The following is a 22,717-nucleotide window of genomic DNA, read 5'->3' on the forward strand; positions in this document are numbered from 1 at the left end:
TTAGATTAGATAAATGTTACTAATCCCATGGGGAAATTCAGATGCATACAGCAGTAGAAACATAAAAAACAAGGACACAGACTCAAAGGACAGATAATACAGCCAATCAATCAAATCAGTCAATAAGTAAATGAAAAAATAAAGTTTACAAGTACTTCGGGTGGAAGCATTGAATTGCTATCAGTGGGCAGAGAAGAGCCCTAGAGGTGTTTCATAGCACATTGTGGTGGAATGAGCCGGTGGCTAAAAGTGCTCCAAGACAGCACATCTAGGAGGGGATGATGGGGATTTTTCATGATGGCATCCAATTTTACCACCATCTTCTTTTCCACAACACCTTCCTGTGTGTCCATGATTCACCTTGAGATAGAACTGGCTTTCATGATATGTTTGTTCAGGTTTTGTGCATCTTTTGGGCTCAAGTTGCTTCCCCAGGAGACCACAGCGTAGAACAACACACACTGGCTACTATGGACTGGTAGAATATTTTCAGCAGCCTGCTGCACACATCAAAAGACCAGAGTCTCCTTACAAGGTCCAGTCTGCTCTGGCCCTTGTGTGGCACCACTCTGTTGTCAGACCAGTCCAGTTTGTTGTTTATATGAACCTCCCTTGCACCACTTCTACATCCTCCCCTGAATGGTGACTCACCTCTGAGGCTCCTTGGCAAGTCAGAAGTCCACCACCATCTCTTTTTTCTTGCTGATGTTGAATTGCAGGTTGTTGTTTCTGCACCACAAGATGAAGTCCTTCACAGCCTTCCTGTTCTCCGACTCGTCTCCATTATTATGCAGCCTATGATGATTGAGTCATCTGAAAAATTCTGTAGATGGCAAGCACTGGTATTGTGCTGTAAGTCTGTTGTGTAGATGGTAAACAGGAAGGGAAACAGACATTTCAGACACACAGTCCCTCAGCCTCACTTACTGCTGTCTGATTGTGAAGTAGTCTGTGATCCAGGAAGCTGAGGAGGTGTCAAGATTCAACACCCTGAGCTTTTTCCCCAGTTGATGTGGCAGAATGGGGTTAAAAGCACAATGGAAAAGTCAACTTAAGAGGTAAAAGAAAAAAGAAAATATCATTTGATTTGAAGTCCTAACTTTACCAGTCGTGTTTTAGTGGAAACTTTGTTATCACCGCTCTGAATGAAAATCTGAGACATGGGGTAAGTGACATATAAAAAATATTTTTGGATATTCTTTTAACTAGTGCAACCACCAGGGGGCGTTGTAGCACCCCAAACTCCAGACGCAATTGAACGAACACAAGTCTCAGTTTAGATAAAAGGTTTAAAACTACCATATACTAAAGTTTCAGAAAAGGACACAACCCAATCGCACTACAATTTTCCATCTCTTTTCCTTCTCTCCTCCGCTCTTCCAGGCAAGCTTTGTCCACTTCCACCTGACTCTGGCTGACTGTACTGAAGCAGTTCAGATCCTTTTATACAGAACTTGGAGTACTTCTGGTGTCATAAGATTGACCCTCGGAAGCACTTCAAGTAAGCCTGAAGCCCCACAAAGTAGCAATCATTAATGCTCTCAGTGCCACCTGGCAGTACCAATGGAATCCAACAGGGCTGTTCCATGGAATTATAGTTCCCAATCTGCCCTGTTGGTATCTACAGAGGTACCGTCACCCAGGGACACTGCCACCAAGCATTTTGGGGATTGCGTTTTTGAATTAGTCTTCCCCTGTCCTTCCATTATATTGGCCTGCCAGCCTGGTAAGGATCCTTGTTCAGTCCCAGCTGGGATGTGAGTCCCTGCATAATGTCCAAATTTAATATTTATAAAATTTAATATTTATAAATTCAAATTTTAAAGGGCCAATAAGAAATTAGTCAGTCAGTCATTTTCTAACGCGGGTTGTGCAGGGTGCTGGAGCCTATCCCAGCTAGCACAGGGCATGAGGCAGGAACAAACCCTGGACAGGGTACCAGTCCTTCACAGGGTAAACACACAAATCCACACACCAACACACACACTACAGCCAATTTAGTATCGCCAATCCATCCATCCTGCATGTCTTTGGAATTTAAGACCCCTCATACTGGGCTGTCTCCAGACGTCAGTGGGAAAAGTGTCTCCGTTTCAACTAGTGAACATGGCTGTTGTGGTGTGAAATTTTGCATACAAGTTGATAAGTATTTTGTATGTCTTTATTTGTAACTTAGGCAAAGCAATGTAATATTAGTATTACATTAGCGAGAAGCATTCATGTTTACCCCCTAGGACTAAGTCAGGATAGTGAATGTTATGACAGGATTGGAGGAAGTGCCTCAAACAAGTTTGCCATGACGCCCTATTGGCTGTAGGGTTTGAACAGAGAATCTATAAATTTGCTTACTTTACCCCTCCCTCTCTCTCTCTCTGACCAAGTGATGAATGACCATCTCACACACCATGAACTGAAAAGGACAACACAATGAAGAGCATAGCTCGGCAGCCATATTGAGGCAGGCATGCGGCCTGTTCTGAAGAAAGCTGACCAAAAATGAGGACTTAACTAGAAACATTTAAAGTAACTAACAAGTCTGTGTCCCGCCTGAAACTACACACCAGCATTTTTCAGGTTGTATAGTTGCCAATATTCAAATGCTTATTGTTATTGCATTATTTAAATTGTAACTTAACTCCTGCTTGTCTTTTACTAAACTTAATTGCGTGAGGTCATAAATGTTGAAGGGAAGGTGGGGAGAAGTTATAAAGTACAATAATTTACAAAGAGTGGTACGTTTGTGAGATTTGAAGCATTCTGACAAAGGCTACATATTAATAATACAAAAGGGGAAAGTACAGTAATATATTACTCTACCAAGACAAAACAATGCCATTATGGATGTCTGCAATTCATTTTTAGAGTAGTCAGCAATATACATGATAGAAATTTCATATTCAGATTCTTACTAGTTAAAATTATGTTTTAGATGTCTAACATGTAATCTTAACTCATCCGAGTTTTGGCTAGTAATGGCTTGCCTTAGGTGTAAATCTTTTATTCAGTTGTACAGGAAGATGTTTTACTGAGGGGATGCTGCTGATTAAAACTGAACTTGCGACAAGTTTTAATTAACGGTGGATATGCTTTACTGAAATCCACTTAGGCATCATTTACATTAATTATGTACCACACAGCGTGCACGTACAGTACACAGAAAGGAAATCAACCACCGATGTACAGAGCTCTGTTTCCTAACACTTGTCAGAACAAAACATCATTTCAAAAACGTCACACCATTCTGAGATAGTGTAAGAAAATCCAATAGAAAAAAATCAGCAAATAAAAAGATTTTTTGCTAAAGGATTTTCTCCTGAAAGCAAACTACAGGTCCTCCTCAGCATTTTTACAAAATGAACAGAGTAATAGTTATATACATTGGCTACATCCATTAATAACATTGTTCTATAGAGATATTTATGACAGTAGTATAATAAAGCAATGGTGGGTTTTGGCTACGCAGCAAAGGGAAGGAGACACTTATGTTCTGCTGGCGGTGTATGTCTGTAGGTGTGGCATTTAATAAAAGTTTGTGTTCAATATACTTAACATTGAATGTCTAGTCAGAGTTATGACAAACATCACAGACTTAGTAGATTATTTGTTTATGTGAAACACAATTTGCGCAAACGTTTGAGATGTTGCAATCTAAATCCAGTGCACAGAAGTGATCAAGATGGCTAAGAGGATGTTAGGTTATATGTCATGATGTGTAGAGTACAAATCAAGGGAGATTAGGGAAGTTAAATAACACACTAGTGCTGCTGTAATGTGTGCAGTTTTGGTCTCCACACATCAAAAAAAGACATAGCAGTGCTAGAGAAAGTCCTGAGAGGAGCGACGAGGCCGATTAGGACTAAGGGGTATGAGCTGTCAGGAGAGGCTGAAGGAACTGAACCTCTTTAGTTTAAGCAAAAGGTGAGCTGATCCAAGTGTTCAAAATTATGCAGGGAATTAGTGCAGTGGGTCCCAGCTGTTAATTTAGAATAATTCCTTCAACAAGAACACGGGGACATAATTGGAAACTTTTTTAAGGGAAGGTTTTGCACAAACATTAAAAAGTTTTTCTTCACTTAAAGAACTATAGACACATGAAATAAACTACCATTGAGTGTAGCTGAGAGTGGAAGTTTAGGGACCTTCAAATCCCAACTTAATTTTATTTTGCAGAATCCAGGTGAATAGGATGGACGAGACCGTTGGGCTAAATGGCCTGTTCTTGTCACAATTGTCCTAATGTGCTGCCATCCTATTGTTTCCTCAGATTACACGCTGTGCCAGTGCTTGGTCTTTCAGTAACCTAATAAAGGCGGTTAAATGCTTTTGTTCAGTGGTGAAAATATTTTAACTGTATTATGAATGCATAATAAATGTATGTGGGATGAAAAAGTGCTGACAAAGTGGCACAGTGACAAATACATGGAGAAAAAGCGTGCACAGCTCGGAAAGAGGCAGTGTATTGTACAATTTTATAGTGCTTGGACAATAGGAGGGATCACTGAGCCATAAACCCTGGACACATCTGACACGAATGCAGTAATGAGTTTAAATGTAATATTTTTATTTCTTTCAAATACCTTTAATGGTCCTCTAGAAATGTTTCCCACAGTACAACATACTGCTCCTCTTCCTCCACCCAAGTGTTTTCTTCTGACACCTTGAGGTGAGGCGGGGGGTTCTTTTTCAAGTCGGACCATGGAAATAGTTCAAATGTTTGAGCAAGTTCTGGAGGTAATGTCTACTGTTTTTTATTATAAGAGTATTGTTATCTGTCTGTTGATAGCTTAGCTCTCATGATGATAATAATCCTCTTCCAGGGACATTGGAAATGTACCAATTTTCATTTTTGGATCCTTCGAAAAATGTTTTAAGAGTCCCCTCGGCTAGGTTGTTGTGAAAAGGTGTCAAAAACATGACAAAAAGGGTCTGAGGCTTGCTAAAAGTCCCATAAAGCAGGACAGGACCTTCACTTCCCTGCACAGATATGGCCTCATCACAGGCAGCCAGCCCCCAACCACCACCACCACTGGAAGGCTTTGGCCTGCAGGGCCCTGGCTTTCAAAAATCAAAAATACCTTAAAATCTCCTTTAAATAAGATATGAAAATGCCTTTCAAGGGAGAGGAACAATCATACCTCTGGCTTGATAAGATAACACAAAACAAAGTATCTTTGTAAAAGATGGGTTTATTCAAAAAATCAAAAAAGGAATGTCAAACAAGTATCATTGTGAATCAAGAGTTTATTTATAAAAAGCAACCAAAGAAGCACAAAAAAAAAAAACAGAAATCAGGTTAAAAGTGCAAAATACTATTTCCCTAAAAAAGGCAAGCAAATCTCAAACAGAAACAAATATTCAAAAGACCCAAAAAATCAAAGGAAAACAATACTCACTACAGAATGCCGACATCACTCAATGATCCAATGAAAGACCAACTCCCCAGCTTCACATATAAAGGAGGAGGGCGGTCCTCCAGCAACGATGACAGGATGGCACCGCCCCCTTGGAGCTCCACCCACAAAATACAAGAAATGTGAGAATATTTAAAGACACAATACCTAAATATTCAATTAAAAAATAAATATAACAATATTAGCAAAAAACTGTTACAATGCTTCAAAGATAATGAAAACGACAAAAAATGAAAATAAACAGAAAGCAGATAAATACTGTAAACCTATCTGTAACAGAATAGGGTCCCAGAGGAAAAATAAGGTTTCTTAGGTCACCTGCCAATTGCACAAGCTTTGTAATGAGTGCTGCAAGTTCTCACGGTTGTTTACGACAACATTTTAATCCAGCTTGGGTGTTTTAAGTGGTCCTAAGGTGGGGTGGCATTGGGTGAAGAGGTGTACAGTGATTATTGGGGGTCACAAATGTTCTTCCAAGTAAGAGAATCAGACAAAGTCACGAATTCTGAGTGCCTCTCAAAAAACCTCTTCTCTGATTCCGTTGGTGTATTTATTCCCAATGTCTGTGTGAAAAGCTGCAACCTTGAACATACTTTTCCTTGCTTTTCTTAAATACAAACTTTAAAAATGGTGTCTTTGGAAAGTGTGGAACTGCAATGCATAAAAAATGACTTTCTATTTGCTACTACCAACTCATCTGTTAACACAATACTTTGTGCACAGAGTTCCTACATAATAAACCTGTTTGATATGCAGAAGGAGACGGAAAATGGAGGATGAGTTTTGTGCATTAAATCCACAAAAATCCATCAGTCTGAGAGCCAAGGTGACACTATACTGAGCTAAGACTTTTCTGATTTAAAAACCATAAAGCAGCCTTGCTTAAAATGAAAACAGTGAATAAAATAGAGGGCATCTGTCTGACTAGCCTTAACAGAATATTTCAGATAAAATGTTCTCGTTTCCTCAGAGCCTGCTTTATATTCAAAAAGGCGCCTTTACACGTGTGACACTGGACTTCAAATCTCAAGCCTGCTAGTTGCTGTATATATTTTGTGATCACTAAAGGGCACTCCGCAAACCTAAGACGTGACTCTAAAATACATTTTTAAGGTCAATCAAACTGGTATCATTTATTAATAGCCATTCGACAAGGAATCAGTTGTACTTGTAATCAGCAAGAGCCTAGCACACGATTTAAAAAGTATGATTTTTCACTGCCATTTCACTTAGTAGATGCATCAAATGCCGGGGTGACAGCTGTACTTCCTGAGTGATATTCATACATGATGGAAATTATATTTATTGTGCCTCAGTGAAAGGAGACAGAACATTAGAAGGAAAGGACTAGAACAACAAATGCAGTTAGAACAGCGAGCCAAAGTCAGTATCAAAAGGTCAGTCCTATCTTTTAGCAAAGCCTTAACAGTAAGAAGAATCATAGTTGCAAAAAGATTCTTTAACAATTAGATGAAAGTGAAAAGAAAAGCACACGTTAGCGAGAGGTTTTGCTTATATCTGCAAAACGTGGATGAGGGCGAAACACATGTTATGATCTTCACTGACGTCACGCGTTATGCACTCCCAGCTCTCCTTGCATAGTACCACACTGACAACCATACAGTAAAGGAGTCACCAAATAGCTACATACGTTAAACATATTTAAATTAATGAAAAACAACAAATGCTACATCCATGTTCTCCATGTACAGGAACCACAAATAGAGCCCACGATAACAGTAAAAAATTGCATGAAATATCTCAAACAATTTAAAAATAAAACCAGTTTATAACAACAGCCTTGGCACATATTACAAGCAAAAATTCACCTCGGACATACAGAAGTATGATACCCTCCATCATGTTTGGGACAAAGACACATTCTTCCTTGATTAACACTCCTCTGCTTCACAGATTAAAATTATAAATCAGTTCTGAGGTGATTAAAGTGCACACGACAGACTTTCACTTAATAGTATCTGTTTATATATCGGTCACTGCCTCTTGATGTGCAACACTTTTTCTACATGCCCTAATTTTCAGGACACCATAATGTTTGGGACACAGCAATGGTAGGTCTATTAAAGCTGTCATATTTAGGACTTTGTCGCGTATCCCTTGCATGCAATGACGGCTACTGTGGATCTTCTCTGGTGATGCTCTGCCAGGTCTCTAATGCAGCCATCTTCAGCTCCTGCTTGTCCCCTTAAGTTTTCTCTTCAGCATATGGAAGGCCTGCTAGATTGGATTTTAATCAGGTGATTGGCTTGGCTACTCAAGAATTTTCCATTTTTCAGCTTTGAAGAACTCCTGTATGGTCTTAGCAGTCTGCTTGGCTCATTATCTTGTTGTAGGATGAGTGAGCTTGGAGGCATAGACTGGACCTTGAGCAGATCATCTGTTTCTCTACACCTCAGAATTCATTGTGTGACTGCCATCAGAAGTTCCATCATCAATGAAGAGAAGTGTGCCAGGACCTGTGGCAGACATACACCCCCCAGCATCATGTGTAACAGATGAGGTGGCCCGCTTTGGATCTTGGGCAGTTCCTATGCCAGAGTCTACACTTTACTCTTGCTGTTACTCTGATTCAGGTTCATCTTTTTCCAGAGTTCTGCAGGCTCTTTTAAGTTCTTTTTCGCAAACTGTAATCTGGCCATCCTGTTTTTGTGGCTAACTAGTGGTCTGCATCTTGCAGTGTGGCCTCTGTATTTCTGTTCATGATGTCTTCTGCAGATAGTCATCTCTGACACGCAGACATCTGCCCCCTGAAGACTGTTTCTGATCTGTCGGACAGACGTTTGGGGCTTTTTCTTTAACATAGTGAGGAATTTTCTGTCATCAGCAGTGGAGGTCTTCCTTGGCCTACCAATCCCTTTGTGATTACTGAGCTCACCAGTGTCTTTCTTCTTAATGATACTCCAAACAGTTGATTTAGGCCATCCTAAGGTTTTACCTAATCCTAAGGATGCTAAGGTTTTCTCTAATGGTTTTATTCTTGTTTTTTAACCTCATAATGGCTTCTTTGACTCTCATTGGCACAGCTCTTGTTCTCATGTTCAGCAATGGCAACTACAAACTCCAAAAGGTAGAAGCAAGCCGAGGTATCTTATGAAGCAATGAAACCCACCTGAAGAATCACAAACACCCGTGACACCAATTATCCCACACATTATGGTGCCCTGAAATGGGGGCACTGAACCACGTACGGACCATTTCTACATGGTGTGACTGAAATGAGTGTAAATCTCCTTAAATGAAAGTCTTCAATGTGCACTTTAATCACATCTGAATTGTTTGATTTGTAATTTAAAAGAGTGGAACAGATGGGGAAAACAACTGAAAATGTGTCAAAGTCCCAAAACATTATGGAAGGCACAGTTTATCATTGGTAATCTTAAAGTTCTTTGAGTTTGATTTGGAAGAATGGAAACATTCCAGCATGGAGGGTCTCCAGCTACCAGAGATGAGACTAAGTCCTCCATATGCCAGTATCAAGTAAGCTTCAGCTCCTGACCCTCATATTTCACGTTAAATGTTAAGTTATAAAGATTACAGTCAAGCAAGTCAAATCAACTCATAGTTGAGAAGGTCTGATTAAGAAAAGTGCTCACACTTTCACCACTCCCTGCCATTAATCTTATTATGATAATAATATCTGATATACATTATCAGAGAAAACTATCCTTAATAAGAAGTAACAGTGATTGGTATCTAAAAACTGGTTTCATTTAAAGTATTTGGCATTTGTACTATCAGTTATCCAGGCACTCATAAGTGCTCTGTATTTAAAGAAAATACATTCTGAAAGGTTATGCCACTTTGAAGTAATGCAGCTAATAAGCTACTCTCTTATTAAAATTACTTCTTCACATAATTTTGCATGTTTGTAAATTAACACATTTTTTTTAACAATTTCCCCATAATTTATAATGCATTGATTTGCAGAAAATTAAGTTTGACAGAATTTTAGTACTTATTTATGAGCAATATGGCCACATTATCTGCTTAACATGGTAAATGGATGCAGGCTCTGCCAATCTGAACAATAAGGGGGAGTCAAAAAGAATAATACTTCTGATAAAATTAAATAAATATGCAAACAAATAATAGTACAAATAAAAGCAAGAAATATGAGCATAAATAACTAAAATGTGCCACAGAATACTGTATGTTTTTTTGCTTAATTATTTGTTTAGTTTTGTCCATAATATTCCTGCAAACAGCCCATGAAATACAGTATGGCTTGAATTTAAAACCATCACTTTAAGTCGTCAAAGCTGTGACAGTCAATGCTGTTTTTCGATTGGTGAATCATCCAAGGAGTGAACATGCGTGCTTTGATAGATAGATAGATAGATCTTTATTGTCACTGTCACTTTTACAAAGGAACAATCCTGTTGTTCAAGCTGTCGGCCTGGCCGGGACACTAGCTGGATGGAAGGACCGGGGGAGAGAGCGTGTTCAGGGCAATATGTCTCCCAGGACTCTGTGGCTGTGGCACCATGGATTCCCATAGGGCACATTGGGAGTTGGAGTTCACTGCAGCCCTGTTGGGTTGTGTGGGGGCCACCAGGGGGAGCTGCAGAGGCAGCAGAGGCCTACTAAGTGAATTGGGAGTGATTCCAGACCTCACTGAGGAGCCAACCTGGAGCACTTTGAGCTGCAGCTTAAAAGGAGCCGCCTGCCTTCATTCCAGGAGCCAGAGTCAGGAAAAAGGGAGACAAAGCTTGCCGGTGGAGGAGTGGCACACAAGAGAGAGAAAGAGAGAGAAACAAAGAAGAAATAAAAGAAAGTACTGTGTATTTGTACTTTATTGTACTGTGCTGCAGTGGGGAGCCACTTCATAAACATGTGCTTTGTGCTGAAACTAATGGCTGGTGTCTGTTTGGGTTTGTGCAGCTGGTACACCCCCTGGAGGCGACAAAGCACATACTGCCATGTCAACTATGAGAGCAAGAAAATGGTCCCCAGAATTCCTATGTAATGTGGCAATTTTAATTCTATAAACTCTGAATTCATCATTAGGAGCCTGCATTGGATGTGTCTGTTGTAGGAATGGATGGCTGAAGGTTTAAGTCCGGTGTACCGATGATTGACCAATTAAAACACAGCATTCCCCAGAGTCCATCCTCCTAGCTTTGATGAGTGAAAGTAACAGTCATGACATTTCTAATGATAGTTTGGGCATTCAGTGAGGGATGGCACAAAAAAAGGGCAGGATTGGGGGGTCTCGGCAAAAAAAAAAATGTATAAGAAACTCTAGTCCAGAGCAACCTTGAGAGCAAAGAATTAGGTAAAACGTATCTGATATAGAAAAACAAGGGAAATTATTTCTCGGTGTTAACTCAAAATGTTGTGTTTAAGGAACTATATTTAATTGAATCAGGAGTTTCATAAGCACACAAGTATGTAGTATTTTATAACCAGCATTTGCGCAGATACAGTAAGTTACATGTTGTGATGTAAGACAAGGATGGATTGACATTCCAGTTGGGATGGGGGCTTCCTTATCTGGCTGGGAGGTCCTGAGAAGGGATGGATCAAATGAATGGTTGGGCATCTGTACCAGGATGGGTTGTGCCATAATAGAAGGGCAGAGGGAGACTGCCTCTTGGTACTATGTGTTCCCTGAGTATTCTGAATATCAGCAACCTTCTGGTAGAGCTCCCATTTGTAGAGCATAGGAGCTGCAGTCCTGATGGGGTACTTGGGTACTGCCAGGGGAGCCGCCAAGAGGATGCTCCCTTGTCCTAGAGAAGTTCTTCCTGAGGTGTAAGTGCTTCTAGGTGGCAATCTTGTTGCACTCCTGGGTTGGGGTTAACAAAGGAAATGCTGTGCCTCCCCCAGGTGATTTAGAGTCGAGAATGGAGTCAGGTAAACCTCACCTGGGAGGAGTGGATGTGATGAGAAAGAAATAATCATATTGTGTATTTTTTATTGTGGAAAAAAATGAAACCTGGTCTGTATTGGTGCAGTTGTGCCCGGCCTCACAATGTAAGAGTACAACTATTTATCCATTTTCTCAACCTTCTTTGTGCTTACAGCCATTCTCTACATCCGTCCAATATTACAACCTTCTTTACATGGACGATAGGATGTGCTATTGCGGCTAGTCTCCTATACCTCGTGTCAACCAGCGTGTTATTACTTTGAGGATACAGTACACAAACAAAATAAAGAGCTTCAAAGTTCTAATGATGAAATACTTTTGAAGACATTTCCCATATTAGGATCTGGCTATCTACTGGGGACATCAGGATGATGGTTCCTTTGAAAAAGTTAACTACCATGTTTATTGGACCTTACAAGATCAAGCACCCCTGTGACTCCAAAGAGAACTGGATTAAAAGGCTTAGAGAAGGTTAAGTTAGGTAAAACAACATCAAACACAGTGCAGACAGTTTTAAAGTTGCTCACGCAACTGACCGATTTATCTTTATAATTCACAATATCGATCTATACATTTATGACCAACACACTGCAACCTCAGATTAAATTGGACATCATGTGCAATTAAATATTATAAAGACTAGACTCTGGGAAAATAATTCAGATGTGAACATCAGCAGGCTTTTAGTGCTAGGAACCAAGTTACCCAAACTATTCTATAATATTTCAGTAATTATTTACCACTCTGATGTTGACCTTTCAGATCATAAAATAGGTCATTACGATAGCAAACGATGAGAAGAATTCATAATTAATTGTAGAATTACAGTATTTAAGGGTTCCTCTAGAGTGCCTCTTTTGCTCAAAAACTAATCAGCACATTGTTCTGTTTCGAGTTTTGTGTTTTTCCATCCTGCCATTTTGGCTATAGACAGTCCTCAAAAAACTGTGACACACAGACAGACAGGCAGACCCATCATCGGGATATGGATGTTTTCGGTATCAGGGGACCCAAGAACGTTGAGATTGATCAAAATTTTTGACGAATCTAAAGCTTTTGCTCCTCTCCCATAGATGATAGGTTGTGGTGAGGGAGGGCATGAAGCAAAAATGGAAGGGGTAAGCATTTTCCCTCTTAAGCATTAGGAGATAATAAAAACAAAAGAAATTATTCTTTAGTGTTTGAACTGCTTCAAACGTCTTTGTAACCGTAACGAACTATAAAAGCTACAGAATGTGACTGCCTCAATCCTGGCCTGCCTCGCACCCCCTGAGTGTTTGATCCAGATCGATTTCTACCTTGACTTTCTAGGTGGGCTTAACTGTCACAATGACATTGTAAAAACAGCATATTTTGTCATGGTATTGAATTACTAGTTCTATTAAAGAAGTTGTTTTATGCCGAAAAATTGTGCTGTCTACACAGACCTGAGTACACATTATGTTGCAGTGAACACATTTACATGTGAATATGAATAGACTGATGCCCTTCACTGTTTCCGCTTTGAAGGTTGCCAGGGCCCAGGAGGTGTGCCGCTCAGATGTTGGTTTCAGAAAGAATTGCTGATATTTCTATTTTCTATAGAAACCCTTTCAAAATGCACCAGAAAGCTTCTGTTACAGCAAGCACTGTGCAAAATAATCCAATGTCTCCAGCCAGATGTCAGTTCTAACTTTTCCAGAGATATATTTTTTAAAGCTGAATTTAACAGAAACAATAGCTTATGGCATTATTATAATTGTTACAGAAAAATAAATGACGCAGTTCAATTATCCTGCTACTCAGATAAATAACCTAACACAAATGAATAAAAATGTGATTTCACCATCTTTCATAGGAAAACAACAACAAGGAATCAAATTAGTTGAGTCCATTTACTTATTATTCCAACTGATGGAATAACATTTTGAAAAAGCCAAAATGGGGCATTAGTGCATTCTGCATTGATAGAAGATCGATTAATTTCTTTTTCATTTTGATAAAATGTGGATGAGTTGCGCACCTTTTTCAATCCTTTAGCAGGAAGATCTTAACATTACCATTTTTCTTTGTTAGAGCTCAACTAATAAAAATCTCATGCATGACGAAAGGTGACATTGTGAAGACATAAGTAGACTGTCACCATCAGGGAGTGCTAGCTCCTCAGAAAGGCCGGGTTCAATACTAGGAATCACACCTTGGAAATTTGGTCTGCTTACTGTGCCGTGTCAAAGTCACAACTGTAACAAAATAGCCATCCCCATCACAACAAAAGCTCAATAAAAAGAATAATTTTTTACTTAGATATGAAATTATTTTTTCCTAACATGGCAGGGAGAGTTTGAATTACTGTCATTATGTTCTGTTTTTAGGTGCATTCGCATATAAAGTGAAAGCACCTATTGCAATAGCTCATGTCTGTCTGTCTGTTCACATGAAACAACTTGCCCTCCTGTGGACGAATTTTGCTGAGATGTGTCATGCTTATACTTCAAACAAGTTTGTCGACACAGTTCAATTTTTGTTGAGATATCTCGAATAGATCACACTGTGACACATTTTAGGTAGAAAATTAAACAGCAATTAGTCACAGACCCTCCACGATTAACATACATCCATCTATGTCATTTTCGCATCACTTGAATTGCAGTCTGTTGTGTATGAAAGATACTGAGCGACCACAAGCCTCTTTGTGCTCCGTTTTATATCAATCAGATGTTACGCACATCCAGTGAGCTACAGTAGCTTAATGTGGTTCTTGTGCATTACCCATGTTGCAGCTTGCTTAATGACTCATTGTATGCATTCATGTAGAGCGAGCTGTGTATGTGCAAATGCATTACACACATATGTGTATTAAAGTGGAAAAATTATTTTGCTTTAGGCATGTAAAGGCAGTAATGGAGACAAAACAGTAGCAACAATATCAAAAACAGTATGGCGCCATGGGGTAAAGAAGTTTTAAACATAATGGAAACACTTCAAATACATAAATAAATAAAATCCAGAAACTGATAGCTATCTTAACCACTTCTGCACACCATCTGGTCGTGAACAATGACAATCCATACTATGCTGGTACTATATTTAAATAGTCACTGAGACTGTACACTGAAAGCCTTAAAATATTCTTTGGATTCCCAGGAAAAGAGTGTTGTCATTATGTATAAGGTAGTATTTAATGTAATTTTCACAGCAAGCCTACATGCCTTAATGGAATCCATCAAAACAGACATTATCAGAGTCTACTGAACACATTTGGGAGCATTACTTACATTGATTGATTAATTGATTGTTTCTTTTCTTGTTCACATGTAGAAATTTGACAACACTAAATAACAAACATTTTAAGACAAGCCAACTGTCATGAATTTCCAGTACTGCTGCTTTCTGTTAATGTACTCCAACTCTGTATAAAATATAATAAATGAACAAAAAAAAAAAAAGAAATAAACAATGAAGTGCATCCTTCCAGGAGCTCTAAGGTGCAGATGTTTCCATATTGGGTGCAGTGCAAGAGGTCTGAAATATACGGAGGCATTGGCTTCAGGTCTTCTAAACAGAGAGGAGAGGACATGTCCCCTCACTGTCTGCACTAACACTGATCAGAGGTGGTGGTAGTTACTGGTAAAACTCCATGAAAGATAAAAAGATTAAGCATACAATCTTCAGCGTGAAAACAGAAGTGAATGAATTCAATAAGACATAAAAAAGAGTCTGAAGTTTTGAGCAAATCGGTAATCAGAGGGAGCCAGAGCCTTTTCTGGTAGATCAGGCACAAGGCAGTAATGAAACATGAACGGAATGGCAACACTTTACAGTGCATCCGGAAAGTATTCACAGCACATCACTTTTTCCACATTTTGCTGTTACAGCCTTATTCCAAAATGGATTAAATTCATTTTTTTCCTCAGAATTCTACACACAACACCACATAATGACAATGTGAAAAAAGTTTACTTGAGATTTTTGCAAATTTATTAAAAATAAAAAAATTGAGAAAGCACATGTACAGTAGTATTCACAGCCTTTGCCGTGAAGTTCAAAATTGAGCTCAGGTGCATCCTGTTTCCCCTGATCATCCTTGAGATGTTTCTGCAGCTTAATTGGAGTCCATCTGAGGTAATTTAGTTGATTGGACATGATTTGGAAAGGCACACACCTGTCTATATAAGGTCCCACAGTTGACAGTTCATGTCAGAGCACAAACCAAGCACAGTGGCCTCCATCATCCGTAAGTGGAAGAAGTCCGAAACCACCAGGACTCTTCCTAGAGCTGGCTGGCCATCTAAACTGAGCGATCGGGGGAGAAGGGCCTTAGTCAGGGAGGTGACCAAGAACCCGATGGTCACTCTGTTAGAGCTCCAGAGGTCCTCCGTGGAGAGAGGAGAACCTTCCAGAAGGACAACCATCTCTGCAACAATCCACCAATCAGGCCTGTATGGTGGAGTGGCCAGACGGAAGTCACTCCTTAGTAAAAGGCACATGGCAGCCCGCCTGGAGTTTGCCAAAAGGCACCTGAAGGACTCTCAGACCATGAGAAAGAAAATTCTCTGGTCTGATGAGACAAAGATTGAACTCTTTGATGTGAATGCCAGGCGTCACGTTTGGAGGAAACCTGGCACCATCCCTACAGTGAAGCATGGTGGTGGCAGCATCATGCTGTGGGGATGTTTTTCAGCGGCTGGAACTGGGAGACTAGTCAGGATAAAGGGAAAGATGACTGCAGTAATGTACAGAGACATCCTGGATGAAAACCTGCTCCAGAGCTCTCTTGACCTCAGACTGGGGCGACGGTTCATCTTTCAGCAGGACAACGACCCTAAGCACACAGCCAAGATATCAAAGGAGTGGCTTCAGGACAACTCTGTGAATGTCCTTGAGTGGCCCAGCCAGAGCCCAGACTTGAATCCGATTGAACATCTCTGGAGAGATCTTAAAATGGCTGTGCACCGACGCTTCCCATCCAACCTGATGGAGTTTGAGGGTGCTGCAAAGAGGAATGGGCGAAACTGGCCAAGGATAGGAGTGCCAAGCTTGTGGCATCATATTCAAAAAGACTTGACGCTGTAATTTCTGCCAAAGGTGCATCGACAAAGTATTGAGCAAAGGCTGTGAATACTTATGTACATGGGATTTCTCAGTTTTTTTATTTTTAATAAATTTGCAAAAACCTCAAGTAAACTTTTTTCATGTTGTCATTATGGTGGTGGTGGCAAATGGAAATTTGTGAATTTCCCCTTGGGATTAATAAAGTATCTATCTATCTATCTATCTATCTATCTATCTATCTATCTATCTATCTATCTATCTATCTATCTATCTATCTATCTATCTATCTATCTATCTAATGGGGTGTTGTGTGTAGAATTCTGAGGAAAAAAATGAATTTAATCCATTTTGGAATAAGGCTGTAACATAACAAAATATGGAAAAAGTGATGTGCTGTGAATACTTTCCGGATGCACTGTACATTGTGTGCCTTACTACAGGGTATTTACACAGTCATTATTATTTCACTTAGTACAATGTAACTAGGTATTATTACTGAGCAACTTTAGTGAGAAGTTAAGCAAAATGACACATTTTATTGGCTAACTAGAAAGATTACAGTATTCAAGCTTTGGAGGCAACTCAGGTCCAGTCTTCAGGCAAGATGTAACTTAACTTCTCACTACGTCCATAATGGCTAACATGGTACAACACCCTAGTACTACTGAATAACTTTAGTAATGGTATAGGTAACAAGTCATTGTTCATCATTATTCCATACTTAACTTTACACTTAACTGTACCGGTACCCATGTTACACTGTAAGTAAATGTCAGTACTGCTCACTTGTGTTGTAATTAGGCTGGTAATAACTTAAGTGTAAATACACTGCAGTAAGGGACAAAAGGTAAAGTGCTGCCAATGGGACGTCATGACATTACAGATACATCTCATAGATTCTGCAAGCAAGCAATTCTGGGATAGACATTCACATCATATCCCTATACCAGCAGCCATACCACCTGCACTTCATAACAGGTCATCCACTTGATCCTAAGCATGTTTGGGTAGACCATCTAGGAAAAGCTTAGGCTGCTGCTGGAAGAGGTATTGGAGAAGCCAACAGGGGGCACTTGCCCTGTGGTCTGTGTGTGGATCCCAGAGCAGTGATAGGGATGATGTGCTGGAATAATGGCACTGACCTTTGGATGAGATGTAAAACCAAGGCCCTGACTCTCTGTGGTCATGAAAGATCCCTGGCAATTCGTCATAGAGTGTAGGGTCCAGGCTAAAGTGCCCACAACAGCGCAGTCATTCTGGCACCCTAATCATTCCCAGTCCCTAATTGGCTAACTCTCTCACCCCTTCACCATCTACTAGCTAACGTGTGGTGAGCACAGTAGCACAAAATGGTTGCCGTCACATCATTCAGGTGGGAGGTGTTTGAAGTGGCTTCCCACTCACTATGCAAAGTGCTTTGAGTAGTGACAAAAGTGCTATATACATGTAAAGAATTATTATTGTTATTGTTATAATACTAGCAAAGACTAGCAGGAAGATATAAATTGATCAGAAGATAATACAAAGTTGTCATGATTTGGGTAAGTTAGGAATTATTTTGTATTGCTTTAGTTGCCATATTGTTTCTTCTGGGGTGTCAACATTTTATACGACTGTCATCAAGAGTGTGGTACCAGAAGCTGAATAATTACATAAAAACCCTTCATGCGACTATGTAGTAATGCTATTAAGATTTCCCAGTTCCTGAGTTTTCCCTTCAGATTGTTACTTCGATTCTTGGCTTACAGTTTTTCTTCAGATGAAAGATAGGCTTGACTCTTGTTTTAGACTTCTGACATGTTTAATGTTTCATTTCCTGGTCACTTCTATTCATTCTGTTTGCTTTCCCTAGTGCGAGGAATAACAAAACTCAAGTAATGTAGTAATGGGGTCGAAATTGTGAAAATCAAAGGGGTCGAAAATGATGAAACCAGAACTTTGAGCAAAACTCACCAGCGAAAATACAGACCGTATTCAAAAGCAGAGAGATCATTTCAGTTAGTCAAATCATTCACAGAGGCTCATGAGGTAACAATGGTAATTGCCAACCTTTTAACACATTGTATTGTGACCCTAAAATATGTCCTCTGAGGATATGCCCTTTAGAAAACTGGACATGCGTCCTACCAAACAGTACACAAGATGGAGGGTGCCCAAAACCAAAACAAAATGCAGTTATAAACAGTACAAACTAAACTGATAAACTCTAAATACTAATATGCAGGGCAAATTAACACCATAAATAGAAATTTTAACTTAGGAAAAATCCCATTTCGGTTCAACAATTTGCAAAAATAATACGACTAAGCCCACAAAACTTAATATCTGATGTTGCAGGAGACTGAATCAGCAGTACACCAGCTGCATTGTTGAGGTAAGGACACTGACACTGGCATCAGAGGTTGCTAATGTACTCTCTTATTCTACCCACATCCAGGGTAACACAATGCACTGCCTTCACCCCCACAGGATATTTAAAGAATGGGATTCCCGAACCTGTGATTAACAAACACGGAGCTCTGCTGTAACAAGACATAATGATAAGCCTGAGAGGAGGCACTTAAGGACGCGCAATGTCCTCAATTATTACTGAACCTTTTTTTTTTCTCCAGTTTTCCCTTTTGCATTAAACGGGGGTGTCGGCTGGTGCCCAACCCTTATTTTCTCCTTTTTTATTCGTTCTTAATAGGATCATGACAGATGCCAAATCTGCCAGTTTTCTATTCCAGATAGAAATCACGGAAGCAACTGGAACATCTAAAGCCCACAAGTGGATCCTTATCTCAAGCTCAGTCTCACCAGGAGACCAGAGTCCACCCTGAGTAAAGGTCATGTCACATTATATAACTTTCCTGTGATTTTCATTTGTTGCCTTCATTTAGATCATCCTAGAAAGTTGGAATGAGTCGGCAGTACGCTACTAGGAAAGCCAAAACAATTTTGATTTTGCCTTTAGTCGTAGGGGCGAGTGTGTGCATTAGAGCTGACAACCAACGAGTGCTCATCTGGAAGAACAATTCATATAATGCAGCAATGAGGACTAAGGAATTGTGGACCTCACAAACAGGAATGAAGCTCATCTGTATGATGCCTCATGTTTTTTGTACCACAACAGAATGTAAAAGAGAAAAAAATATCAACCAAGTTGCTGTAACTGTGCTGGAAAATTCCCCCACAGTCAGTAAAGGTGACAGAGCAGACATTTTGTGTTGTTCAAATTGACATGGTCTGCCAACTTGATCAGCAACTGCAGTCTGAAAATGTAACAACCCCACAGGCAAGTCACATACTGTGACATTGGTTTAACACAATCAGCTTTATTCAGCACTTGACAGGAAAAAAACAAAACAAAAAACTAATGGAACGAAAAGAACAACAAAGGAGTTGGCCACAAGATGGCAACTATTGTTATCAAACTGCTACCTTGATCCCAGGGTTCATTGCCATAGCAGTATCTAAGCAATAAAGAATAGCCGAGGTAATCACATTTTTTATGACTAATCATTGCTTAAAATTATTCCAATTGCTCAATATTTAAGGATGTGCGCTGAAGGAAAATTAAGAACACTGTTAAGTATTTCTTCTATTGAGTGTAATTGGCTATTTTATTTTTATTTTGTACTAGAGATAATTAAGTGTCGGCATTGAAATGCAGTTTGTGGATACCAATTAGATTTGAAATTTTCCAGAGTGATTAATAATAAAAATAAAATAAGATTGGTCTCAAGTATTTCGAATGATGCTAATCTAAACTCGTAATACTGACGGTCTTTGAATGGCAATGGAGAAAGATCACTGATGATCTCCAGTAGCTCATTGTTGAGTGTTTTCACTGTATAGCATTAAAAGTTTTAATTTTAAGAGAGTAATGAGTCAGCCTTGTGAATCAGTGGGGTAAAAGAGTGTGTGTGTAAGTGTGTGTGGGGTTATCTGGGAGGGACGGCCTGACATATCCAGCTAAGCTGAAGCCCCAGTGGCCTCATGAAATCTTGGCTGCTGTATATTCAGTGTCATTAACCACTGGCTGGGAAAACATGACACAGGGTAGTTTTCTGTCCTCTTGGGATGAAGATGATTGGATGAAATATTTATAAACGGCTGCCAAATGGAAATGAAAGAGGGGAAGAAAATCCCTTGGTGTGGGCATTGAGAGAAATGGAGGGACCTGAGTCTCTTCTTATGAATTTTTATTAATCTGACATTTAGTTATTTTATAGGAAGATGCTAAGGAGAGGCACCCAATTACAATACAAAAAAAAAAGAACTTAGGGATTTTTTAGTTTTATATCGTTGTAATCTTTTCTTTTTAATTTATTCCACTTCTGTTTGTTTATACTATGGGAAAAGAGCAGTGAAACACTAGGCTACAAATGCATCAAGGGAGCGTTATATTTTGATTGATTAGACTCCTAAGACACAGAGTTGCTTAGTGTTTTCTAAAATACTTTTGTTAATCACTGTCTGTTTTTGAGCTGCATTAGTATACTGCATCTCAGACATAATTACTACATTTATATAAAATCAATCCAGCCATTTGCTTAACCTGTTTTTTTCCATTACAGGGCAGTGGAAATTTAGAGCTTGTCCTGGCAGCATTGGGAACAAGACACATACACTGCCACATCTAGCTAATTCAGAGTCACCAATTTACTTAAAATGCCATTTATATAAAATGCTGCTATAGAAGAACATAAGAAATTTTACAAGCCAGATGGGAACCCATTAAGCTCATCAAACTTGTTGGGGTAACTAATTGTTAAAGTTGTTTCAAAATTTCATCCAGATAATTTTTAAAAAAATCTGAATCTCTACATCAACTTCATAACTCGCTAGTTTCAGATACTTTGTACGAAGAAGTGCTTCTCATTCCCCATCTTGAAGACATTTCCACACTTTAACTGTTTATTCTCATGCAGCATGCTTGATAAAAATAAAATAAATAAAAAAATGACAGTTGGTGTTACTTCAGAGATCTTCTGATTCAGGCTCAAAATAAATTTATTCCAAAAAGCAATAAACAAAAAGACTGAAGAATCAGCCAAAATGGACCAATAATAGGATTATTAAAAAAGCAAAACTGAAAACATCACTGTACAAGAAAATTTTAAAAAAGCTGGATAATTCTGATATGGAGGAATACCAGAAACTACAGTGAGAGATATAAAATACGGATGTGAGCGTCAGTAGGCTTTGCGCCCAGGAACCAAATTACCCGAACTGTTCTATAACACTGCAGTAATTATTTACCGCTCTGATCTCTCCGATCATAAAATAGGTCATTATGATAGCAACTGACGAGAAGAATTCATAATTAATTGCAGAATTACGGTATTTGAGGGTTCCTCTAGAGTGCCACTTTCTCTTGCACAATTTGGCTTAAAAACTAATTAGCACATCGTCATTTCATAACAGGCTTAAGTTTCGAGTTTGGTATTTTTCCATTCAGCTGTTTTAACTCTAGACTGTCCTCAAGAAACTGTGATACACAGACACACACAGACAGACAGACACAGAACCATCATTGAGATATCGATGTTTTCGGTATCAGAGGGCTGTAAAAATGTCAAGATGCGTCAAAAACAGGAGATTGAAATTTTTGGTGAATCTAAAGCTTTTGCTCCTCCCCCTTAGACAATAGGTTATGGTGGGAGAGGGCACAAAGCAAAAAAAGCATTTGAAATGTCAAAAGAGAAACAGAAATAAAAATTGCTACAGAAGAAAAACAAACAAGCAAGTTTTTCAATACTACTCCAGAATAAAGATGATTAAAGAGAATTTAAGAAACATTAGGGACACAAATAGAGAAATCATTGAAAATAAGAAGGAAATAGCAAATGAACGGAACAAATATTTCACCTAAGTATTTATAAAGGAAGAAACAAGTGGAATGCCTCATGCAGAAGTAAAAACAAACTCTTGAGTTCATAGATTTTAAAATAGAACAGTCAGATGTGCTTGAAGACTAATAAAACCCCTGGACCTGATGGGATTTTATCAATTGTATTCAAATAAATGAAAGACATTATCTTTAAATCCTTATTAGGCATATCTGAGCAGTCACTTCAGAAAGGAGAAGTGCTTGAGGACTAGAAATTTGCAAATGTGACTCCAATCTTCAAGAAGGGGGACAAAATGGATCCTGGTAATTACAGACCAATAAGTCTTACTTCTGTTCCATGAAAAATTATGGAAACTATAATCAGAAATAAATTAGAAAATTATCTAAACGAAAATAATTTTCTAAATTGCAGCCAGCATGGGTTTATGAGAGGAAGATCCTACCAAACCAATAGTTTGAATTTCTTGAAGAAGCAACTGGAAGAGCTGACAGAAACAAAGTATACAACATAATTTACCTAGACTTTCAAAATGCCTTTGATAC

Source organism: Erpetoichthys calabaricus, chromosome 11 (assembly GCF_900747795.2).
Source record: "Erpetoichthys calabaricus chromosome 11, fErpCal1.3, whole genome shotgun sequence".
NCBI lineage: Eukaryota > Metazoa > Chordata > Cladistia > Polypteriformes > Polypteridae > Erpetoichthys > Erpetoichthys calabaricus.